We start from the raw sequence: 11448 nt of genomic DNA on the forward strand, positions 1-11448 counted from the left end.
CAGCATGATGCGATTTAAGAACCTTAGCCTCCTTACCAGCAGGTTTATCCTCTAGGAATCAATCATCTTGCTAACTAATACAATGACCTTGTCTACCAGGTCCAACGGGTTTGCCAATTAGTCCAGGTGGTTTGTCATCAGCTTGTCAACAGGTTCAACGGGTTTGTTTATTCATATCGGTACCAAATCGGTTCAAAGCTGTTCAATAGCGGGTCAACATCGGTTCAGAGACGGTTCACAGCTGTCCAAAACCGGTTCAAAGCAGTTCGAAAGCGGTTCAGAAGCGGTTCAAAGCAGTTCGAAAGCGGTTCAGAGGCGGTTCAAAACCGGTTCAAAGTTCAAAGCAGTTCGAAAGCGGTTCAGAGGTGGTTCAAAGCAGTTCGAAAGCGGTTCAGAGGCGGTTCATAGCGGTCCCCAGCTGTCCAAAACCGATTCAAAGCAGTTCTAAAGCGGGTCAACATCGGTTCAGAGACGGTTCAAAGCAGTTCGAAAGCGGTTCAAAGCAGTTCGAAAGCGGTCCAACGGCTTTTTCAACTGATCCAAGGGCTCTACCTATCTGATCTAACGGCTTTGCCAACTGTTCCAGCGGGGTTTGCTAACTGACCTAAAGGAGGTGTGATCCTTTTAATTCCCATAGCTTGCTTTTCCGTAAAGGCATAAAGGGGTTCAGAACAGAGGACAGAAACCATTTGGTGTTGTGTTGTCGAGAAGAGCAGCCCTTCAACGATGTCTAAAGCGTGTAATTGGGGAAGACCTTGTAACTGTAGCGACTGTCGACCTGAGCTAAAGGAAAAATGTGAAATTTGCTGCGAGAGAGAAGGATACCGCGTTGGAAGTACTTTAAGAAAAGACAGAAAGGGGATAAAGTACTATGACTCTGAAACTTGTTGTCAACAATGCTATCAGGAAAATTATGGCGAGAGAGAAGAACGAATCTTTAACATGATGCTGCAAATTCTCGAGGATTCGATTAAAAATCCTACCAAAAAGCCTCAACCTGACCCTGTCTACGTTACCGAGCGAAAAGAAATTAAAGAGGTGTTGTGCAGATTATTCGGAAAAGAACTGTATATGTGTGAAGATGATAAATGTCGACGCAGAATACCGCAAATTCTTGATAAACTTAAAGTGAAGATTGTTTGGGAAAACAAGAACGGTGGGAAATTTGAATATGAAAGTGATGAAATTAGATACGATCATACAACTGGCTGGTTTGAACAGTATATTTTACCTGAGATAATAAAGAAAATAGTGGGACCTATTTGGGTTAAAACATTGCAAATTTCCCCTACATATAGATTACCTAAGGTCGTATATGTAACAAAGGGCTAAGTTCTCCGTAGAGATTGGTATAGAAAACATTTATAGTGAGGCTGATAATTTTTTGCAAGAGACTACACTTCAAATTATTCTACGAAACTGTTAAAGTCGCTAAAGGTTGGTAATCCTATATACCTTGAGGATCTATTAGGAGAACCTATAATGGGACACTTCGATGCTAAAGAAATGTAGAAAACAACCCATCCGAGAAAGTTTTAAGGCGTAAAGGAGACAAGCTCTACGTTAGATGGATGACATGGACAAATCGCACGATTCTTGGATTAAAAATCTGATTTTGTATATCTATCATGCAACTGTTGGCATGCCTGATGATCCTAAAACTAATATAATGAATGTCTTGGAACGATTAATGTTAGTTTACTGTAGCAATACTGATATCAATTAACATTAGAATAATATGTAACCGAATTGAAGAAATGGTAATATCGGAGATATCAGCGATGAAGAGGAAAGTGTGGAACGGAATAAAAGAAAGAGTAATGTGAAGAAGAAAATCAGAAGGAAGAAAAAAGAGCTGTACAATAGCAAGTTTTGCTTAAAAAGCTCATTCTCAGACTCGTTTGTATGCTTGACGCAATGAAACAAAATAAAATTTATATCTTGCGAGCTTGGTCCTATGCTCACAGAGAAGCAAGAAAGGGTCCGTGGGAAACTATCGCATTAGATAGGTACCGCTTCAAATGTAAAATAGAACGCATTGCAGCTGTTTTGGAGCCCATATTATGTAGTCGTATTAAGATGTATCAATTGCAATATAGTAAAAATGATTGAATTTGGTTGTTTTATTTGGAAAATTACTGAATTACATGAGTATTATAAATATAATAAACGTTAGATAAAGCGCAACAGCAAAGTGAGCGTACATGATAGTAGCAACATGCTTCTAATTTAGGTAAAGCTGGTTCTTCTTCCACCTCGGCGACATTTTGCGATAGAGTTTTTCGAATGAAATCGACTTTTTCTTTTCCTTGAACGTATACTTGGTCTGATGATGATATTAACTGGCGAAGTATAGTTGGAAACATGTAGGATGGCGTATGACCATGCTCCCATTTAATTCCGTGATGGTTATGAATTAACCAGGTAGCTTGCCGTTGTACCTAAGCCACCTGCTTTCCATTATAAATTGCAAGCTCTTTCGGCAAATCCGGAGCGCTTTTACACAAATACCTGATTATGTAAAATCAAAATTATAGTATTATTCAGTATAAAGCGGTCACATCATCCAATGCAATTTTATAGATAACGCGCTTCTTCGGTTCTATTGTTATCAATATGACACCTTTGGCTTAAACGCCTACAAGTTCTAACGGTTTCCTGTTAGTCTTGCACCTATATATCCTCGAGTCTAACTATCATGTCCCGCAAAATTTCTAGAAAGAATTTATGCTTTTCCTATTAAAACAATGCAACTATATAGGTGTCCTTGGGTCGTAATCTTAAGCTAATTATTTCATCAGCTACGCTTTACGAAATTATCAATGGCGGCAGCTCGTGAGTAAATAATAGAATATAGGTATCGTTAAACTTTAGTTATAGCAAAATTTAAAATCTACTCATCTCTAGGGCATAACGATAGTCGATGTAGTGAAACAGCCGGCTTTTGAATAGGTTGAGGTAATACTCAAAAGGTATATGGAATTGGTCAATGAAACGAAAAGTATGTATTCAAGTTTATCGCATCACCTTCAAAGTAGACCTCCTTCTACAATAATACACTACCTACGAGCATACGTACGCATTTTCAAAACTAATAGGGTGCTTTGATCGATAATAATATAAATCTATCACCGGCCTGTACCAACTGTTTTACCTATATAATATCAGGTATGGCGATATTGAATATGATGAGTGAAGGATATAAATTTTTATTGAATGTTTATCTGCATACCCCCTTTGTATCAAGCTTCCTATGACCTCGTTTGTCACATAGCTATGCAATCTGTGCAGGTTTCCTGTCTAAATGGATAGCAATAAATAAAACTCCTCCTAGAAATCGTTTGATAGGCATTTGTTACGAGGATGGCGGGTAAGAATGAGCTCTTTTCTATTTTTCATCAAACTTAATGTATGTAATTTTTCAGCTCAAGGTGCGGCCATCGTCTTCGGAGGCGTGCAAACGGCCTATGGTAAATACACCGCATATCTATCACACGTTTAACCATATATTTGTAGAACGAGAACTCCGAACACATCTAATAGAAAAATATGGATCTGTAAGTACTTTTCATGCATCATACCGTATTTTAATTAGCTCTTATTTAGGAACATGTTGCGATTTTACGGGGTCGGGGAACAATCCCCGGCTCCGTAAAGATTGAGGAAGATGACTTCCAGGGAACGAGGTTCCAGGTCTTTAAAGACCTGGAACTCAAACACACCTATTGGGTGTTCTATGTAAGTGTTATCATTTCAATTATAATGTATACTTCAATGAATATTTTTTTTCCAGAATTAATAAACCTGTTAAATTTTGTTCTGTTTTTCTTATCCGCCCCACTGCATAGATTATGATTGTATCCGTGTTCTAAGCTCTTACCTAAAATAATAAGATGCAGTGGTTAGGTATTTATCCATAATGCTATACGGTGTTATCCTTTCTCTCGTAAAAAGTCTTAAGGCGCCAGAAGCATCTCTATCCTAGTTTGGAATTAAGAAGCTTGCCTTATCACAGATATTATCAGCACATAAACTTAGTTCCCAAGAAAAATTGCGAAAACTTGTTAAACTTTAAACAGCAGCGAAATCTATAGCATTACATTAACTCGAGCTATAAAAAATTTATATCCTATAACTTTGATTGCTAGAATTAATAACACATCTGTTTTAAATCGTACGCTTACACGTATTATGAAGGTACTGCTCAAAGTGTATCAATTTGATTTAAGAAGCGTGTCGTATCATAGATATTAACAGTACATAAAGTTAGCTTCCTTTCTCCCGTAAACAAGTCTTGAGGCACCTCCTCCCACCCAACGTCCATCTCTATCCTGTTCGGGATTAAGAAGCCTGCCTTAGCACGGGTATTATCACCATATAAACTTAAATCCAAGAAAAATTAACAAAATTTGTGAGAGTTTATATAACAGCACTATTCTAACTAGAGTAATAAAAATTTATATCCTAGCACTTTGATTGCAGGAATTAATAACACATCTGTTTTAAATCGTATGCTTACACGTATTATGAAGGTGCTGCCCCAAGTGTATCAATTTGATTTAAGAAGCTTGCCTTATCACAGGTATTATCGGCACATAAACTTTGATTCAAGAAAAATATTGATTTAGCCCCATACGAAACTTTTCTTAATAGCTGTAATTGATATGAAGGTTATATGATAAGCCTTTTCTTAATATAGATATAGCTAAAGTTGGTGTAATACATAATATTCACAATGTTATCTTATTTATCGCAACGGCATTATCCTCTACCTACTTCCCATCAATAAATCTAAGATATTATATAGGTATTATAATAATAAAGCTACGGCGCTTGCGACCGTTTAACCATGATGATGATGAAGGCAATCCTCCATTGAGGTTTGATATCGGCTAAAAAAGATATCAATGTAGGCTTTTTATTACAAAATAATTTTGATACTTACGGTCCAACTCTGATGTAGACTATGTTTTCTGCTGTCAGCTTATTACTTATAAACGCCCATATAAAATAATCGCTGAATAAATACAATAAAATGTCACGCTTTTCATTAAACTGCAAATTATGCGCGCATGGACACGTATCCCTAAGAAAAGTAAATTATAAGCAACCAAAAATTGAAAAAGGGCTTACCTGATGTATATAAGCAGCCACCTGTCTATATATCCACATACACACTTATTGAAATCGGATTGCGGATGCACGAATTTTCGCACTTTACGCATTCATACACAATAAACCCGTATATAGGTGTCGATATGGAAATGAAATGGGATAAAGTACCATATCAAATTCGCGAGCACGCGCTGCTATAAATAAACACTATCGCAAGATTGAAACTTCCCATACCAATTATTAGAATAATGACATCTGCGAACTCTGTTCTCTTTGAGGATAGCTTCTACGTCTTACTATAAAAAACCAGGGGGCTGCCTTAGACCCTAAGAGCTACTATATAAAACTAGGGGTAGTTCCTTGGGGATAGGATTAGGGGTTAGCTCCCCCACCCTACGAAATAGCTCACATCGGTATCTACAGCTCCTGACGTTGATGCTATAATTAAATACTATCGAATTATTGCGAGATTGCAGCATCCTCTCCCATAACCGCGGTTATTTTTTTCTCTAACTGATAACACATTTACATTCGTGCTTATTTAGCTGCAAATGTCGAGTGAGTAACATCTTCATATTGCTTTCACAACTTAATAGTTATTATTTTAGATCAAGAAATGTGCAATCATTTTTGCGAGGAGTCGAGGTAAACCTGCATGTATATTACTATACGTTTTAACCGTATATTTGTAGAACAAGAAACTACTATTATTTTCGGCGGGATAAACCCAGCGAGGTATAAAACCCCCCCCCATGTATTACGTTTTAATTATATACCTATGTGTAGAACGGAGCGGGGATTTCCAATTATGAATAACAATGTCGGCATCCAAAAAAAAATAGGGGCGTTGCCGTCGTCGGTCCTCTTCGACGCAAATTTTATGTAAGTAGAGTAAGCGCTTTAATTGTAATAATAAACTTCAAATCGCTATTTCAGCTCTAAATAAAAACGCCCTACATTTTGTTTTTGTTGTTTTATTTCCCTACCCGCCCCTGTTCTGGTTGTAGGTTAGAATGGGGCCCCCTTGTGTATGTCTCTCAAATGGGGGAGCTACCTCCGAGATGGAATGATAGGTTAGAATTCTCCTCCCTTGCATCTCTCTCCTGAACCCTCGTATCTAACCGTTTGATGTCTCATCAATGCCGGGGCGCCGGTTGAAATTATACTTTCCTATACCTATACGAATCCTAATAGATGGCGACTCCGTTCCGTTAAAATAGGTTAGAATGAGGGACCTCGCACTTGACGACTGAAATTACAATTTCCTACCTCTATATGCATTACGACGCCAATAGATGGCGCCTCCGTACCCTTAAAATAGGTTCGTTATAAATACAACTATCCAAGCATTATATCATACAAGTCTAGTTAGCCTAGTGGTTATGCTATAGGACTTGTAATCCGATGGTTGGCGGTTCGAATCCGTTCCATTTAAAAAAAAATTTCAGGAGGTTCGATATAAATACAACTATCCAAACATTATACCATAATAGTCTAATTAGCTCAGTGGTTATGCTATAGGACTTGTAATCCAATGGTTGGCGGTTCGAATCCGTTCCATTTAAAAAAAAAATTTCAGGGTACGAAGGGGTCGAAGTTGAGGATTCTAAGATGGCGCGTCCAAGAACTTGAGGATACCAAGATGGCGTCCAAGAACTTGAGGATTCCAAGAACTTGAGGATACCAAGAACTTGAGGATACCAAGAACTTGAGGATTCCAAGAACTTGAGGATTCCAAGATGGCGTCCAAGAACTTGAGGATTCCAATAACTTAAGGATTCCAAGAACTTGAGGATACCAAGAACTTGAGGATTCCAAGAACTTGAGGATTCCAAGATGGCGTCCAAATGACGCCTGCGCAAAGATGGTGTCCAAATGACGCCTGCGCAAAGATGGTGTCCAAATGACGCCTGCGCAAAGGGGCGGAGCGCGCATGCGCACTGACCAGAAGTGCTCAAAAAAAGCCCAAACGAACCTTAGAATTCCTTATGGGAAATTACATGTAATTTGGCCGGAAGTTGCGCTAGAACCCGTGCAGCCCTACTATTGATGATATCTGGAGACGTGACCGGATAAACGTAAAAGCGTTAAGAGTGATCTAATACTTTTATGGCGAGATTACCTAAACTCTCGTCGAAGCATCAACAAAAATTACCGTGCGTAATATACTAAATTTTCGGAAATTAAGCGGATTTTCGGTGGCTAGTGGCTAAATTGCGTTCGAAATTGGTTTTACGTTACCGACGGTTAACGTCTATTTGTATTTTACATCAAAACAAGAATGCTTAAGACTCTTCATGCTTACAACCGTCTGGAAACGTGATCGTGTACTATGTAAGCAAATGTACGAGTAGTAAAAGGTAATAAGATAGGTAGCATAGAATCCTGATTTATTTATTTTATTTTATGCAGGTTTTATTTCCCCACGCAAGCGGCGGTTGCATACGGAAAAATGAAATAGTGGAACTTGCATCTATATGTGAGTACTAAATTATTATAAAAGGTAAGTTTGCTACTTTGGGTGTATGGCGGGTATGTTCGCCTAGAGTGATATGTTCAACGCCTAAACATCCGAGTTTTATTACACATGACAATAAAAGCGTTTCTATGTGCGGGTTTTTTGCAAAAAAAATTTACATACTAAGAGCTTTATTACAGTAAACGAATCGATACTTTTTGTTCGCTTGAGGTGGTTTGCTTTAATAAAAGGATCCAATATAAACAATTAAGAAAATACAAACAGCGTAACGCCCGAGGGTTTGTACAAGATACATAGGTATATTAAAGTTGTAGTAACGTTTTTCTAACTTCATTCCTTAATTGCTACAGTATATTCCAAAGAACGGCATTTTCCGCTACCTAGAGTTTAATATAGCAATCTGCGTCATAATTTGGCAAAGATTGGAGTTACCGGTACACTTTGACAGCGACGTTTTCTTAAAAAATTCATTGAATTTTACCGGGAATCTTCACACGTCGACCTGGCATAAAGGGACTTGAGCAGTACCTCCTCAAGAAACATAAATTTTCTCCGTTTTGATCACAATATAATAATTTCTACCGTTCCGAAGGTAAGCTTTTGTCTACTTTCTGTTCCATTAATTATCAGGGCATCCCCCTTCGTTTTCCTGCATTTGCTTTCTCGTAGACACCGCTAATTAATTTGTATTTTGCTGCTAGGGAAATTACTGTAATTTTGTTTTAGTACCCCCGAAGTGACGGCCGGCATATGCTAAACTCGTTCGATTCCTGGAGCTGCCGTTTACTCTGATGTAAACCCGAGGCCGTTCCGCAAACCGCTACTACCGCCGACCTTCACCAGGGGCAAGGCTGTATCCCTTGGTGGCACTCTAGTCCGTCCGCCCATTCCGCCGACGTTATATCTAGGTTGGTGCCTACTGTCGTCCGCTGACGTGATTTATTTATAATAATTTGTAAATATGTATTTTTTTATGTTTTATGAATTGTTCCATTATTAGTCCTTGATCTTATGGATGTGACGTTTGATGGCGAACTAAAGATTTAATACTTTCTATGGCGATCGATTTCGGGTTTTGATCCCATCATCGAGACAATTATAAAATTTGAAAATGAAAGATAAATAACATGTTGGTCTAAGTTAAAATGGGTAATAGTATAGCCAATTTTCACACGTGGAATCTGTGTAGATTTTTTAATAAAGTTAAAACGTAGCAAAAAATGTTTTGTCCGAAAAAAATAAGTATACAATATGTTATGTACCCTTAAAATGTACAGTGCGTTCCACAAACTCAAAAATCAAGGAAAAATTTGCGTGATGCGATGGGTTAAATAAAATGCTATCCCGGCAGTAATAGTTACCTTGTCTACTGTCGTGTGGCACATCGAGAAAGGATTGACTGGTGTCTTACAAGTAGGTACTGAAGCGATTGTAGTATTTCAGTGTATTGCTACTTAATTTAAGTTAATTTTCGAAAACAGCGAGATTTATATGCAATAAAACGTATATTTTGTTGCATACAAATCAGGATGTATTCTTATACTTGTTACGTTTTACGGTTTTCCCAATTTATACGAAATAGAATGTCATTGAAAGATAAGGGACTTGCTTGCTAAATGCCGTATTGACAAGACCAGCGCCCAGCGCAGATTTGCAATTAAATTAATTTTTATCAAGAATAAGAGAATTTGATTCGCTAAGGCCGTTAGCCGGCGAATGTAGTGCAAAGCCTCTTCTTCTGAAGGGTAAGTCAAACCAAATAAATAATTCACTAGGTAATTCTGGATTTTGTTATTAGGGCATCTAGAAAGCGACTGGGTTTTAAACTTATTTACCGCTACACCAAATATACACTCACGATATAGCCGTAGCTACCTAAGAAAAGTAATTACCCTTAAAGAACCAGCTTTAAGCTTGTCATGGGTGAGTCGGGCAATTGATTACTGCGTACATAACCAAGAGAACATCTACCTACTTCCACTTCTGCAAGTCATTTATGGGTCAGATAATCCAGGTTTTACAATATCCAATTTTTTTATTAAACTTTGTACTTTAATGCAGAGTCTGGAAGCATGCTTTTGGCCCGTATTAATCATTTGAAAATTAATTATTGTCATTTATGATACTTAACAATTTTGGATTTATTAAAGACCAACTCCCTCAGTTTTTTTTTTATTTGAACGCACGACCATTTCTCACCGAGAATTTATTTTAATGAGCACGCTGGAAGTGATTACCCAGGAGTGGGTACACGATCCTGTTGGATAGATAGTGATTAATTCGTAATTAAGCAATACTAATCTTTATCTTCATATGAATCCAATCGAAATCACGAACTTGTAGTCGTTCTAGTTTTAGATGCCCTATTTTTGGTAATATGTATGATGGTTGACTCCGTGTTTGAAATGTAAACCAGTTTTTCTAAGGAAAACAATATCGACGTCGACAGTTTCGAAGCTTCTTTTAGTGCATATAGTTCATGACTAAACTAAATAAACAGAATTTGGTTGTGTAACAAAAGCACTAACAGAAAAAAAATTACGTTCGAGCATGGCCAATCGTTTAACATGGGGTCGAAAGGAATGGTAGTTTTTAACTTGCAAAAAAGCGTTCGAGTGGGTGGTCTAAGGTATCCGTTGGCAGAGGAAAGTGCGAACTCACTATCGGAATACTGCACTACAAGGTAAATTCTATTCAATGAACATTAATTAATTGAATTAGAGATATAGTATTTGCAAGTAGCCCTTATAATCATAATATAAATGTTCGCAATGGTAGCAATTTGACCACAATTTGTTCAGATGATATGTTTGAGCATAAAGTTTTCCAAATGACAACAAATCTATTGTATTAGTAAAAAAATGCCATTTGACTATTCTGGAACCCCCGTGCGCTTTCTAAATGTTAATTAAGGAATAAACCTAATTAACTCTTACGATGTCTTTAATTTACCTTGTCCCTGTGCTACTTCAAATAGAAGAACTGACAGACGACGATCTCTAAAAGTGCAACTTAAAATACAAGACACAATGTAAAATCTAGGGTCCTAACACTATCATGTAGCCTGGGAGAAGGCGAGTGATATAATAAAAATAATAATCGACGTAATTATTCCTGCCTGCTCTATTTTATTTTTCGGCTTCATGCTGTGTATAAATAATACATTTCGGAGTTCGTTATCGTTGTTTTTCTTAATTTAGCGTAAAGTTTTCCCTATGCTATACCCTTAACGAATATCAAACAAATGTCGAATTAGTAACGGCGGAAGCACAAGTAAAAGGTAGGCGGAACGGCATCCCTTACACGTACGGTCCCAGGCGCATATGTATATTGGACCAAAACCAATAGACGTTACTTCTAGCATTAGATATTGATGATTAATTGTCAAAACCACATAATATCAAATAAGCTTAATCATATTCGTTAAATTTATAATAGTATGACAAATTCTAATTCAGAAAATTGCTTTGCATATTTATCTTGGTCCAATGTGACCGGGCTCGTATATAGTCACGTAAAGTACTATACATAGTGACATAAAGTATGTATACAGGCTTGATATAATGACATTATAGAAGAATCATTACGCATATTATAATTCAAACGGTATTAAACAATTTCATATAAATCCTAAATGGGCCCTATGTCTACTTTTAAAAGACAAAATCTCTTATGAAGGGCGCCTAATTTTATGCATCCAAAATAGCTTTAAAGCAAATACACATCTGGTTGTCATATTAATTAGTTTAAATATGGTTGCTTTGGCTAGATGAAGAGTTTTGACGTCAGGGTCAGACAGACGGTTATCTTCCTGGCAGGAATCCCAAATCAAATGGCCGATACTCGATAACTTG

The 11448-nt window shown here is 37.3% G+C and overlaps 3 long non-coding RNA genes across 6 annotated transcripts; 2 read left to right on the top strand and 1 right to left on the bottom strand.

The window, feature by feature from the left end:
• The first annotated feature begins 462 nt into the window (after nucleotides 1-462).
• LOC116181834 lies at nucleotides 463-3816 on the top strand. Of its 2 annotated transcripts, XR_004147350.1 has the most exons (4): nucleotides 463-3370; nucleotides 3426-3557; nucleotides 3607-3738; nucleotides 3794-3816. It is a non-coding gene; the product is annotated as an uncharacterized LOC116181834 (long non-coding RNA). The 2 variants fall into 2 exon arrangements; XR_004147349.1 differs by having other exon boundaries at nucleotides 468-3557.
• LOC116181836 lies at nucleotides 2109-5243 on the bottom strand. 2 transcript variants are annotated; one of them, XR_004147354.1, is made up of 3 exons: nucleotides 5134-5243; nucleotides 4946-5086; nucleotides 2109-4892 (listed from the first exon to the last, which is right to left on the bottom strand). It is a non-coding gene; the product is annotated as an uncharacterized LOC116181836 (long non-coding RNA). The 2 variants fall into 2 exon arrangements; XR_004147353.1 differs by having other exon boundaries at nucleotides 4946-5214.
• Nucleotides 5244-5532: 289 nt separating this feature from the next.
• On the top strand, nucleotides 5533-6688 carry LOC116181835. Of its 2 annotated transcripts, XR_004147352.1 has the most exons (4): nucleotides 5533-5673; nucleotides 5724-5760; nucleotides 5808-5850; nucleotides 5902-6688. It is a non-coding gene; the product is annotated as an uncharacterized LOC116181835 (long non-coding RNA). The 2 variants fall into 2 exon arrangements; XR_004147351.1 differs by lacking the exon at nucleotides 5533-5673 and having other exon boundaries at nucleotides 5751-5850.
• Nucleotides 6689-11448: the final 4760 nt, after the last annotated feature.

This window comes from Photinus pyralis, unplaced genomic scaffold (assembly GCF_008802855.1).
Source record: "Photinus pyralis isolate 1611_PpyrPB1 unplaced genomic scaffold, Ppyr1.3 Ppyr1.4_unclustered_Scaffold2462, whole genome shotgun sequence".
Classification (NCBI taxonomy): Eukaryota; Metazoa; Arthropoda; class Insecta; order Coleoptera; family Lampyridae; genus Photinus; species Photinus pyralis.